General features: G+C 41.5%; 1 protein-coding gene across 1 annotated transcript in view; it reads right to left on the minus strand.

Moving 5' to 3' along the window:
- Window positions 1-14,819, minus strand: part of slit2 (slit homolog 2 (Drosophila)) — a 413,897-nt gene that overhangs the window by 328,569 nt on the left and 70,509 nt on the right.

Raw genomic sequence — 14,819 nt, forward strand, 5'->3', positions numbered from 1 at the left:
CAGAGCATTATTAAAATAATAGGCATGGAGAACTTGTGTAGATAAGTTCTTAAATCCCTAAATGTGTTTGGGAATACATCCACCAGCTTTTATGGTAGGTTATAATCAGACAATCCAGACAATACATTTTTGGTGAAGAGCAGGGATCGTAAAGGGTAGGGAGGGTAAGGGGGTAGAGAAGAGAAAAAGATTGGGCAGAGAACTGTCGGTCAGGAATTTCAATGACTTTCTTTCCTGTCCCATTTGTATCTCGTCGATGAGTCAGTGCGTGAAAGCTCTTGGAAAAAAAAGCAATTTTTGCACTTACTGGTTAAAGACGTTAACAGGCGAGGTTTTTGCGTGACTGTTTAAACACATCAACGATGCTTTGGTAAAAAGTGCATCTGGTAAAAAGTGCATCTGCGCAAGGATGCCAGGCACTGTTGCTTATTATTTGAGTTTGCCTCAAGGATACAAGTTTTGCATAAACTGAAAACAACATGCATACCAGGCTGAACAGATATATACACAAACAGATATATTGACGCGGGAAAGGGTGTGAAGAAGGGTCCCGACCCGAAACTTCACCTATTACCTTTCTCCAGAGATGCTGCCGACCCGCTGAGTTACTCCAGCACTTTGTGTTCATCTTTGGCATAAACCAGCATCTGCAGATCTTTCCTACACATCCTGAACAGATTTATGTGTCAATGGCTCAAACTCCAATGGAGCTGTGCTCCCTTCACTAAAATGGCATTTGCATTTACATAAAGGCAGTGCATTTCAGGTTTTTTCTTCATTAAAAAGAGATAGGAATACAATAAAATACATTATGGAGCAATGTTATCATAACAAGACATATAGTGCTGGAGTAATTTGACATGGCAGGCAACATCTCTGGAGAACATAGATAGGTGACATTTCGGGTTCAGACAGTCCCGATGTGAAACATCACCTATCCAAGTCAAGTCAAGAGTCAAGAGTGTTTTACTGTCATATGTCCCGGATGGGACAATGCAATTCTTACTTGCTGCAGCACAACAGAATATGTGAATTTGTAAACATAGTACATAATGGGGAAGAGAAATAAAGTTCAATAATTAAATATCCATGTTCTTCACAGATGCAGGCATACCTTGCCGAATTGCTCCAGCACTTTCTCTTTTGTTTTTGTAAACCAGCATCTGCAGTTCCTTGTTTCTCATAACATCCCTATTGGAACTTTGGGAAAACCAACGGAAAACAGAAAAAGACGTGTGAAAATAACCACATAAAATAAATAATTATTTTGAGTACTTCACCAGATGTGGCTAAGTTGCAAGTGTTTCTGAGCAAATATGCGAATGAGACCGACACTGTTTCATGTTAACAATTGCAGGATCAATTTGGACAGACCCCCGATCCTGGAGGCTATTGCTTAACAAATAAACAGATCCCACCGCTTGCCTGAAAATTGCTGCATTTATAAGAAATTACCACAGCATAATAGCCATAGGTTTCAGTGCAGTCAGCTAAATAAATGACTTGCAGCAACTTCCGCTTTGGTTTTGATTTATTGGGTGAGACTAGAAGACTAAGTTTGCACAGTTAGAGAGAGTGCTTGGATTAAACCGGCTCTGCATGGCTTGATACCAAAACAGGTCACCTTCCTCTCACCTTCCGTAAAGTCTATTAAACTGCTTCAAAAGTGGACTCCCACCACCCATTGGGTGGATTTATTTTCTTATTCTGCATTTTACCTTTGGGGTGTATAAAGGAATTTGAAGACACTGGAGTACAATAAAGCAATGAAAAGCTACGAGCAATACATCACAGAGAAAGGTAGGCTTACACAGCTATTCAATTTGAGTTAGCACTTCATACTCGTAGGTACTTGAGTATCTCCTGCTTGCAGTTCTTAACTCTTTTCTCTCAGTCCATACAAAAGCCATTGTCCTCCAAGCATGCACCTGTGTCATATTCTTTTTTAATTGCTTATTATGTTGCCGAGCCGTAGTGTGCAGGGGTTCCTGTGCCGGTGAAGTGAAGTTATAACGTTCTGAAGCAATAATAGGCAGGATAAGTATGGATGGGAGTGTGTAATTCTAGAGTGACCACCTTGGTTTTAACCCTCCCTGGTTGTCATCTGCGTAACTGAACAAGGGCTTTGATGGAAGGGCAGCCGTCACTGGAAATCAGCTGGTGGTAATCCCAACCTGACTGGGGCAACTCGCAAGAACAGATGTCTAAAGGGCCACATTCCTCACTCAACAGAATAAAAGGACAAAAGAAAAATGATTGCAATTGCCAGCAGTTTTTCCACAAAAAGTATATAGATGTGACACATGTGCATCTTATTACCTTTGAGTTTTACTCCCACGCAGACAATGCTGTCGCCCTTCCCGTTCTGTTAAACGTTCTTCCCTCGTCTTCACTTTACCTAAATCCTCCACTCAATGCAACCAAACTAGAGCCTACAATCAAAAGGCTTTACTTATGCTCTGACATCATGGGAGACTTGGGTTGATTTCAGTTGAGTCTATTAGTATGTCAAAAAGATAAAACGCCCTAATAGCCACTGTCATTTCTGCCTAAGTGATTTTAAATGCACCATTTAACAACATTAAGCTGCATTAAGTTTAGGTTGCCAGGATCGTTTGGCAAGCCAGAGTCAACTTTACAAGTTTTATCCAAGCTTATCCACTCTCCAATCAATAGGCGTCAGAACTGAACATGCAGACTTCAGTCGATCTGCCACTTACCAATGAGCTAGACATAATCCCTGTTTTTACTTTACTCTTTCACCTTTTTCCTTTCACAGTTCGTGTTTTTGATGCATCTCTGGTGAGTAGATCAAGGTCATGCCACTGTTCCCACCCAACCATCAACAGCGTCAGAAAACACAACGCCCCAGAGTGAGATGTTTAAGAAAGAACCGCAGATGCTGGAAAAATCGAAGCTAGACAAAAATGCTGGAGATACTCAGCGGGTGAGGCAGCATCTATGGAGCAAAGGAATAGGTGCAAATGCAATCAACTTTGCTTTAAAGTTTTGTTTTAATGGATGTCTATTGTGGCTTCTCAAGGTTGCATGGTGAATGACACTACAGCATCTATGGAGCGCGGCATCTATTGTCTACCCCAGAGCGATATAATTGTTTGATTCTGATCTCGCAACTTAAACCTGGAATTTTAAGATGTGTTGTATCCTACTGGTGCAGTCTCACCCCTCAGTATAGTGATGGTCCACACTAGTCAGACTGTTAAATGCTGATGGAAAGGACAAGTATTTGGAGTGACAAAGGCAGCATCTTTGGAAAAAAATAAGTGATGTTTTGGGTCAGAACCCTTCTTCAGACTTAGAGGTGGAATGGGGAAGGGGGCAATAAACTGGAGGCAAGATATCAACATTCATACCATTGGGTTGTAAGCTGCCCAAGCAAAATACGAGTGAAAATTGATCTAATTCCAAGTAGCTCCTGCACCACCTCCCCTCCCCCACCCTATTCATCCGACCAGTTCCGATGGTCGCATCCTTGTATCATTGTTATCACACCTTCCCTAGCCAACAATGGGCCATTATGGGCTCCACCTGTCCTGATAATAATAATAATAATAATCTTATTTATATAGCACATTTTTAGTCAACTTGCATTGACCCCAAAGTGCTTCACATAATTACATTACATTTACACACAGGCAAAGTTGGGTGAAGTGTCTTGCCCCAAGGACACAACGACAGTATGCACTCCAAGCGGGATTCGAACCAGCTACCTTCCGGTCGCCAGCCGAACACTTAGCCCATTGTGCCATCTGTCGTCTGGTGACATCTGATGACATCTGATGACATCTGATGACGTAGGCGACCCTGATATGTTCTGGCCTTTTCTTGCCTCCAGTTTATCCCGCCCACCTCTACTTTCCGTCTGAAGAAGGGTTCTGAACCTCACCTATTCTTTTTTGCTGCCTGACCCACTGAGTTACTCCAGGATTTTGTGTCTATCTTTGGTGTAAACCAGCATCTGCAGATCCTTCCTGCACATTTAGAGTGAACACCTGGACGAAGGTAACATCCAAACCTTCATTACAAGGGTTGAACACAGCTCATGTATAGGTATGCCCAGTTCTGATGCTTCACGGGTTTAAAGAAAAAAAGCTTCATTAAACAGGTGCACACATCCAGCATACGAGCACCTCTCTTCCTGAAGCAGCTTTTCTTTGTTGCAACTGGGCTTTTGCACTCAGCTGACCACTGTAAAGATCCCCAAATCCAAGCACTCACAGCTCATGAATGAACAGCTGCAATTTTTTTCCTCCTCTCTTCAGTCAATTTACTTCAATTAAGCAATTAAAGTTTTTCTTTTGTTCTCTCTTGTAACCCGAGGAAAAAAGCAAAATTGTGAAAGTCTGCCCTGCTAGATTAACCGTGTTATTATCAACTCCCTGTTCTCCCTTTCTAAAAGTGGAACGTGTTATTAACATAACTCAAAAAAAGGGCTTCCAGCTATTTCCCAAACAATCAACAGGAATTCCTGCTGTTTGCTCTCTCATGCCGGACACAGTGAAATTGGAAAGAGACAGTAGCCAGTGCCACGTCTCCATCAACCCCTCCACCACTAGCCACCACCATCCTTCAAAGGATACGGTAGACCCTTTGCTCCTGTTCACTGTCAAACATTCTTAAAATCTACATTTCCGTCCATTTACAAGTGCGCCTTTTGTTCAACGTCTGTTCATGTTGAACTACTTCTGAAGTTCCCCAAAGACTCAGCCAGTTTATTCATTAAAATCTGAGTGTGAAAGACTAAGGGTCGATCATTAGTTTGTGCTGATTTAGCTAAAGCAGGAATTGTGCCATTGGGATTAGTAATTTAAATGGTGGGGGGGGTGGGGGAGGGAAAGGGTTGGTGGTTGAGATATGGGGTGAAGAGGCTGGGGAAATAAAAATAAACTGTCCAAGACTCCAAGTTTTTGAATGCAATACAGCAGCTTCTGTGTGTGCACATGTAGAAGTAATAAAGTTGGAATTAGTTGCTCTTTCCTTCTCACTGATCACTTCTCCAATGCACAGTTCACTAAAGATAGAGACAAAAAGCTGAAGTATCTCAGCGGGGCCTTGAGTCTGAAGAAGGGTCTCGACCTGAAACGTCACCCATTCCTTCTCTCCAGAGATGCTGCCTGTCCCGCTGAGTTACTCCAGTTTAAACCAGCATCCCCAGTTCCTCCCTAAAGGTTGATGCAGTGTCAAGGCTGACACGGGGATAAGAGACTGCAGTGCCTTCATTAACACCAGCAGGCAAAGGTCAGAATGGAGGTAACAATCAAAATTAATCATTAAGAAGACTAGTTCCATTTTCTGAGCTGGATCTTGTAATGTAAGCCCCGTGATAAGTTCAGGAGTTCCTGCGTTTCCCAGCAGAAGCCTCAGCTTCCAGAAGCAGCAACGGACTACGCTGGAGGCAACACCTTCCACTGGACCATCAATAGCCCCAACCATGGGCTAGACTAGCGGGGAAGTTGTATACGGGCATTGCACGTGGTACAAATGTGCCTTGCTGCTTGTCAGTCCAAGCCAGACTGTTGTCCAGATCTTGCTGCATGCAGGCACGGACTTCATCTCTTTCAAATGAACGCGAGTACTATTCATCATGTGAGTGATTCATCAGTATTCCACCATACTGTTACATTGAAATGCATGAAGAATACAACACAGATGATATGCTACAAGTGAAGATAAGGCACAAAATGCTGGAGTAACTCAGCGGATCAGGTAGCATCTCTGGAGAAAAGGAATAGTTTGTTTAGTTTAGAGATACAGCACGGAAACAGGCCCTTAGCGCCCACCGAGTCCGCAATGACCAGCGATCCCCACACATTAAAATCCTACACACACTAGGGATAATTTACACCAAGCCAATGAATCTACATAACTGTACGTCTTTGGATTGTGGGAGGAAACCGAAGATCTCAGAGAAAACCCACGTGGTCACGGGGTGAACGTATAAATTGTGTACGGACAGCAGCCGTGGTCGGTATCGAACCCGGGTCTCCGGCGCTGCAAGCGCTGAAAGGCAGCAACTCTACTGCTGGGTCACCGTGCCTCCCGGTAGAGACCCTATGCCTTTTCTCCAGAGATGCTGCCTGACCTACTTAGTTAATCCAACATTGTGCCTATCTTCAGTGTAAACCAGCACCTGCAGTTCCCTCCTACTCATATGCTACAAGTGGTTCCCTGTATCTGTGCAGCTTTTATTTAGTTTACTGCAAAGTTATGCTGTAATTTTATTTTTTAGATGTACCCTGCAGTAATTGTTATAACATAGCTGGGGTCTCTTGAAACAAACGAGAGCACCCGTTCCCCTCTACAGCTTTGGAACACAGCAAGAAATGAACATCAGAGCAATAGAACCACCAAAGTAGTCTGAGTAACCTTCCATCCCACTGCATCATTCCCCGAGATTACTTTGTGCAACCTTTCCTGTGAAACTGCACAGTGCACCAGCACCAAAAACATACATCTTAAAATGAACCTTTAGTCAGACGTAGCTCTCATAGTGAAAGGAAGAGCATTGGGTGAATACAGATGTGATTGACCCATGGAGGCCAAACTCACGTCCTATGTGTCCCTGATATAATACCAGCCAACAACTCTCAGTCCCATCATTGTAGTTTGGCTGGTCAGACATTGTGTATCAGCATCCAAGTCTTAATGCCCAAGGAGGTGATTGTTTAAAAATTCACATTACTAAAGCGGATTATATTGCATCTACTGAGAGGATCACCAATGTAAGCCCACACTAAGCCATTATTTCACAAACAAAGCTTTCATTTTTAAGCCTTTCGAAGCAAGAATAAATTGCACAAAAGGGAAAAAAAAATCCTTCTGAAGTGAGAACAAGGGCAAACACTAAATGCTTTTCATGCAAACTTGGATTTACTGGGCACGGATGACCCCGCCGGCCAGATGGCATCCAGGGGAAAAAAAATCCTTCTGAAGTGAGAACAAGGGCAAACACTAAATGCTTTTCATGCAAACTTGGATTTACTGGGCACGGATGACCCCGCCGGCCAGATGGCATCCAGGGGAAATTGGTCGCAGTCAACGCGCATAACACGGAATGTTTTTTAGCATTGGCAAGTAAACAGTAAAGCGTAAGAAGTCAATAGCTGCAGTTCATTCATGTTTGCATGGACAGGCCGATCTTGGCAAATGCTGAAGGTAATCAGGCAGCTCCCTCCATTGTCTTTCACTTTAAACTGAATAAGACCCAGATCCAAATGAGGGAGTTGCAGAGTCATGGGTATGGCTTGCCAAATTGCTGGCGGATCCAAAATCACACTACAATTGGCATCTGAACCTTCCACTGTGACAGCCATACCAAGCACGCGATCCCAGCAATCGCTGTAAATATTGAAAAAGTCTCACAGAAACAGCACACTAAGTCAGTTAGGATATAATCTGCATATAGACCTCCACAATTTAACATTGACAAATGAATGGCGAGGCGAACAGCCTCCAAACTAGACCAAAGATACCCCGCTCCCAAGAGTTTGCAGGAATCCTATCCATTAGGGCTAATGTACAATAAAATAAAATGTCACCTCACAAAGTACCTAATGGTGCTGACATCCATAGAAAATGTTTTGATAACATCACTGTGAAGAAGAATGACAACAATTGATTTCATTTCTTCCATTGGAAATTTGCACTTCCCCAATGTGACCCATACAATACCTGGTATCTCTTCAACTGCTGTAAATTTCCCTTTAATTAATTGGCTACTGAAGTCAAAGCAGGAAATGGTGCATGAGTTTGATACCCCATATCTGTGGAGGTCAGATCCATGTAGTACCAATGTCAAAAGAAGCTTAAATGAAAAGTGGGACAATCCTGATGCTCTTAGGTACAATTCCTGGTGGAGGAAATCAAGTTATCGATAACTAACATATCCATTTAATTTTGCAATCCATTTAGTAATGTGAATTTTCCTTCTCCCCGCCACCCCCTATCAGTCTGAAGAAGGGTTTTGGCCCAAAACGTTGCTTATTTCCTTCGCTCCATAGATGCTGCTGCACCCGGGTCTGAGTTTCTCCAGCATTTTTGTGTACCTACTATCCATTTAATTTGTCGCATTTCTTCAACGTAAAATGTTTACCCTGTTTCTCTGTCCATAGATGCTGCCTGATTTGCTGAATGCATCCACCATTTTTTATTTTTGTTTCAGATTTCCATAATCTACAGTTTTTATTAATTTTCATTTATTTTAACAACTGACATGATTTTGGCAAGGTGATCATTTAATAATAATGGATTGATACCAGTCCAAGACCATTAAGAATCTTGAACCATGTTTAATGTGTAGCGAGACTTGAGTGCAGGTATTCTTCTGCAATTTAAAACAGATTATGCAGCCAGTCTTTTAAATTAGTAGAATCAAAGAGATTATACACTCCTCATATAAGCGGCATGGTGGCACAGTGGCAGAGTTGCTGCCTTACAGCGCCAGAGACGTTCGATCCCGACTATAGGTGCTGTCTGTACGGAGTTTGTACATTCTCCCGTGACCTGCGTGGGTTTTCTCTGGGAGCTCTGGTTTCCTCCCACACTCCAAAGACGTCCAGGTTTGTCCGCTAATTGGCTTGGTAAAATTGTAAATTGACCCTAGTGTGTGCAGGATATTGTTAGTGTGTGGGGATAGCTGGTCGGTGCGGACTCGGTGGGCCAAAGGGCTTGTTTCCGCGTTGTATCTCTAAACTAAACTAAGCAACTAACGATAATATTTTAGCCAATGCCAATAGCAGTGACATCAAACCAGAACAACGGCACAAAAACAAAATTAACACAAAATATGTTTGATTGTAGAATGAGAAATTCATATATATTTAAAGTACCATTATTTATTTAGAAACATTTGATTTTAGTTATTATAACTATAATGTGCATCTGACACATTGACATATATCACAAAAGAAATACAATGTGCATATTGTAAACTGCAATAATAAATAAAACAAATACATTTGCTAAACTTATTGCCAACTATTAATTCATCATAATTATGACAACTAGTGACAGATCTTTTTAAACAGGGAATTTCCAAGGTGAAGATAGCTTTGCAAACTAATCAATAATGGAAGAACTCATTTTCAACTTCCTCATTCGATGTTTATCATTCAGGTACCAAGGCAGGTGGCAGAGTAAATCATTTCCCATTTTTGGAGAACATTGACCCAGGTTGACATGACTTCTACGTAATGCCTGCACCTCACACCATTTGTACTGCTGAGACCATTTAGGCACAATGTCAACATTAAGCCAAATAACTTTCTCCCCAAAACATTCCTTAGCTACAGCACCCAAAACATCTCCAGAATGTCTCCAGTCCAACTGCTTGAAAAGTGACAGAGATCGTCAGAAGTGGTTCCCCAAAGCAGGAAGCTTCAGTGTTTTAATTAGACACGGGCAGACTATCCTAATACAAAACAGTAATTTTCCTCAAGCAATAAATATCCAATTAAATGCATACTGGCTGTGGAACAGAGAAAGGGAATCAAGCCAAGCAGCACACAAATCTAACCTACTTCACAGGTTCAAAAGTATTAGGAACAGAATTAGGCCATTCGGCTCAAGTCAACTCCGCCATTCAATCATATAACCATATAACATATAACAATTACAGCACGGAAACAGGCCATCTCGACCCTTCTAGTCCGTGCCAAACACGTATTCTCCCCTAGTCCCATACACCTGCGTTCAGACCATAACCCTCCATACCTTTCCCGTCCATATAACTATCCAATTTATTTTTAAATGATAAAAACGAACCTGCCTCCACCACTTCCACTGGAAGCTCATTCCACACAGCCACCACTCTCTGAGTAAAGAAGTTCCCCCTCATGTTACCCCTAAACTTCTGTCCCTTAATTCTCAAGTCATGTCCCCTTGTTTCAATCTTCCCTACTCTCAGTGGGAAAAGCTTATCCACGTCAACTCTGTCTATCCCTCTCATCATTTTAAAGACCTCTATCAAGTCCCCCTTAACCTTCTGCGCTCCAAAGTATAAAGCCCTAACTTGTTCAACCTTTCTCTGTAACTTAGCTGCTGAAACCCAGGCAACATTCTAGTAAATCTCCTCTGTACTCTCTCTATTTTGTTGACATCCTTCCTATAACTAGGCGACCAAAATTGTACACCATACTCCAAAATTGGCCTGCCAATGCCTTGTACAATTTTAACATTACATCCCAACTTCTATACTCATAATCTATCTTTCCCTCTCAACTCCATTCACCTGCCTTCTCCCCATAACCCCCGACACCCATACTAATCAATGTTACTGCCTTGGCCAGAGTAAACCACAATTGTCACATCGTGGTTTTCCCCACTTAGCCTCATTACATACAATGTGGGGGCATGTGTCTAAACACACATTCAAAAATATAGTTAAGGAGAGACTCAAATGTTGCTAATATTTTACAACATTATCAACAAAATCATGAGAGACCTCTTCCACCCCTGCAACGGACTGTTCCAGCCGCTACGGTCAGGCAAACGCCTCCGTTGCCATGCAGTGAGAACGGAAAGGTTGAGAAGGAGTTTCTTCCCAGAGGCAATTCGGACTGTAAACGCCTTTCTCACCAGGGACTAACTGTACAGAACGTTTTTCCTTCTATTATTTATTATGTAAAATAATATGTGTGTTATGATTGTGTTTATAATTTGTTTGGTTGTTTTGTTGTTCCGCGAGCATTGCCACTTTCATTTCACTGCACATCTCGTATGTGTATGTGACAAATAAACTTGACTTGACTTGACTTGATCTAACCTTGCCCTTGTTTATGAAGCAAAGATACATGTTACTTTAATGAATGCATTGCAAAGTGGTTTAGTTTGCATTCCATATCATTGGCTTGCATTTAGGAAACCCATTTTGCTTAAGACAGTCGGTGAGAGCTAAAGCTGTATGTAACATCAAGCTCAGCCCAGTAACACCAAGAAGCAATGACACAGTGGCACATTTTGAAGTCATGAGTGCCTACCAAAAACAATAGCGAAAAAGGCAGTGGACCCACACCGACTTCTTTGCTGATATTATCAACAGAAACAATTTCACTTCACCTCTGATTTTTTTCTCTCTCACCTCATCTCATAGAACTCAGTACAGAAATATATGGTTGGTTCTGGCCTGGGAAAGTCTTTAATTGTCTAATATCTGAATTGAATCCTGGCAGTAGGACTCAGGTTTATGAATAACAGAACCACTGTACAGCAAAGGAATGGTGCTTGCAGGCCTGAGCATTGTTCTGTGCATTCCCAGTGCCTGAGGTTGACCACCCATGCTTTGACATGTTACGTGCCTGAGCATCAAAATCTGCTGACCTTTCTTGAAGTGCCTGGATAGAGTGGATGTGGAGAGGATGTTTCCACCAGTGGGAGAATCTAGGACCAGAGGCCATAGTCTCAGAATAAAAGGGCGTACCTTTACCAAAGAGATGAGGAGGAAATTCTTAAGTCAGAGGGTGGTGAATCTGTGAAATTCATTGCCATAGAAGACTGTGGAAGCTAAGTCAATGGATATTTTTAAGGCAGAGATTGATAAATTCTTTATTCCTACAGGTGTCACGGGTTATGGGGAGAAGGCATGAGAATGGGGTTGACACGGAAAGATAGATCAGCCATGATTGAATGGGGGAGTAGACTTGATGGGTCAAATGGCCTTATTCTACTCCTATCACTTATGAACTTAAGTGGGAAGATAGTTTCTTGCTGGTGCTCACATTTACTCACACGTTATCACCAAATGATTTCAATATAACGTGAAGGTAGAGCTTTTCCCACATGAAAGCATTGATATTAACAACGTAAAATTGGGTCCAAGCTATATTAAAGATCATTGACCTAGGCCTAGGATAATTGACCTAGGCCTAGGACATTATGGCCTAGGATAAAAGAATACAAAGCACAGACTGTAAACAACACCCCTTCTCATGATATTAACATTTCCTTTTAAAGGCAAGGAAAGGGAACATGTGTTCTGTTCCCATTAGGCTAATACCCATGACTCAGATCAGATTCAGATTCAGATTCAATTTTAATTGTCATTGTCAGTGTACAGTACAGAGACAACGAAATGCATTGTGTTTCAAATGACAGTTTGTGTTTCATATAAAAGGAGTACACCACAAAAAGCATTAAACAGATTATGCGAGGCTGTCCTTACAAAAAATTAGGCATCCTAGATTTGGGTGCACCTCAGCCCAGGTCGAATGATTGGATTCAGGTGGTGCCATATACAGGCTTTGGAAATCTAATGATGAGTGCATTCATTATCACAATGAAGACAAAACTTCCCTCAGAGCCTCAAAAAAATCTGTGATCAAATATTTTTTGGACTCAAGCCAATTTAAAATAATACTACAGTCTAAACCTTTTAAATATAATATCCCCATTTCTTCACACATGTCGATATTTATATTTTAGTCCTGCCTAAAATTTGTGTTGAAAAGGCTGCATGCCATTGACGATTAAAAGAAGAAACTGCAGATTGAGAACTGTAACAAATCAGAGCTCGAAGACCTTGCAGCATCTTCAGGCCTGCGACCTGCTTATCCAACCAAGCTTTCACTCATCCTCCTACTGAATGAAGATAAAATCTTCATGGTGCACATTGAGTCTGCTGAGTAGTGCAGTCAAATTCGGGAGATAATATTCAGGCTCGGGCAGCCCGCTGTTCAAAATGGTAGCACAAAGCGACACCCTGCCTAGAAACAACCAAGGCACAGAAAGGAAATTAAGGAGGTGGCCAGCTGTTTTCTAACTAGCACTCTAGCTGGCACTTGAAGAGGAATTCCTGCCATACTCCCACAGCAGACATTTGACTGCAGTGTCACAGGATTATTTAACTTCATTAGGTCAAGGACACATGCGGTGCAGAAACTAGACGCTGGCCTGTTGCTAGGTGACTGCTCCAACGCACCCAGCCAGTACCACAGCAAGTCACCCATGCCTATTACCTGTGGCTGCCCAGTGATTACCAAGAGCACAATCCAAGCACATTACTCTGGCAGCATGGGCCTTCCCATTGCTGATGTATGCCGCAAAGGCTTATCACATGAGCAGCCATCAGGGGCTGCCTGTGAGAAAGCTGTCAGCCTCTGCAAGACATCTTAAGCAGCTAACATTATTGGTGAGGGACAGTTGACATGGAGCTTTATTATCAAGTGTATTAATTATGGTTCAGTTAAACTGACATGCCAGACAGCAATCTCCCCTGTGAAGAGAGTTAACAACAGCGAGTCATGGTTTAGCCCATTATTATCATGTTTATGGGACTAATTCTCAAATTTTAACTCCCTTAAGATTATTTAAATTAGTGGACACTCAAGAAATTCAACATCTAACATCTTAAATTCAGCACAGAGGAGCAGATTATTTACTCAACGATAACTTGCCTAATTTTGAATAAAACCTCAACAAATGTTTCGGGAGAGGGTAGGATAATTAAATAGCTAGTTCCTTCCAAGAGGTAATATTACCAATAGCTGTGATAGTATAAAATAGAAAGTGTAGTAGATACGATTCAAAGTTTTGGGTAGTTAATAGATCCAACTCAAGGCGCACCATTTGACAGGACTTTTGGAATTGGTATTTGTTTTCTGAAAAGTGATATGAGAAATTAATGATCAGTATCCAACCCTGTTTTGTCTGGTAATCATGATACAACTTTATATAAGCCATGACTCTCAGCTTCCCCTGCCACAAATAGCCACCGAGTCTCCTGAGAGAGGCAATAAAAAACATCAAACACTTCAACATGAAAATCTGAAACCTTAAGGCAGCTATGTTTCTCTATTGTATTAAAAAAAAGCCACTGTAACACCGCTCAGCGGAATTCTTCAGTGGCAATTCACACATCCACCCGCTGAGATCCATCCTCTCACCATGAGTAATTAAACTATACGGCTTTTCAGTCTCAATTATTTGAATTGAGGGAAACAAAGTGCAGAAAGAATAAGCTGTTGTAACCCCCTTATTTCACTCATGTAGGCTTACTGGCAATGATTTATAGGGTTGAGTGCCCATTGACGGCATTATATTTTAACTTTATACAGTACATGCCTCAGAACTGTATCCACACTATTGTCAACCACTCTTTGTCTCTCTGCAGACTCTTGCTTCTTCCAGTTTTCAGCTTTATCTGGTTTTTCTCCTAAACTTTCCCTCCTCCCCCTCTTGTGTCCCTTCTGCCCATCTTTATATGCCCATCTTTAATGTGATTGCTTTTTAGGTGCAATTAAAATGACTCCAACTTCGGAAATGATCTGTGGCCAACTGCACCACCACTGTGCCAACTTTATATGATAAAAAGTTTTTTAAAATATATCAATGATGTGATGACCTATTTGTGGCCATGGTTAGTCCTTGTGCATTTTTTTGTTTGAATATTTGATTTTGCCTTCGGCATTAGATGGCAAACCACTGGTATTCACGCAACAGATTTTATAATTTACTTTCCACAGATAAAGAAACTAAAATCTAAGGAAATGTCATACGATTTATTTTGAAGACTTATCTTACCTTGGAAATAATTTACAGCCTTATCTATTACAATATTACTTATGACTAACCTTGAATCTAAGAATTCCAATGTATGGTTTTACTGCACGAATAGTATCCCAGTTTGAAGAGTCTTTCATGATCTTTCTCGTAACCACTAGCAACCAAAAGTCATTGAGAGTACAAAAGACAAGCAGTCTATTTTTTGCCCATCCTCTTGTTTACTGTTGGTTGGTCCAGCCTAGTACATATATGTATGTCTTTTCCATCTCTTAGGTGATATTTCAGTGTAGTTATGGCAACCA

This window comes from Leucoraja erinacea, chromosome 1 (genome assembly GCF_028641065.1).
Source record: "Leucoraja erinacea ecotype New England chromosome 1, Leri_hhj_1, whole genome shotgun sequence".
NCBI classification, from domain to species: domain Eukaryota; kingdom Metazoa; phylum Chordata; class Chondrichthyes; order Rajiformes; family Rajidae; genus Leucoraja; species Leucoraja erinaceus.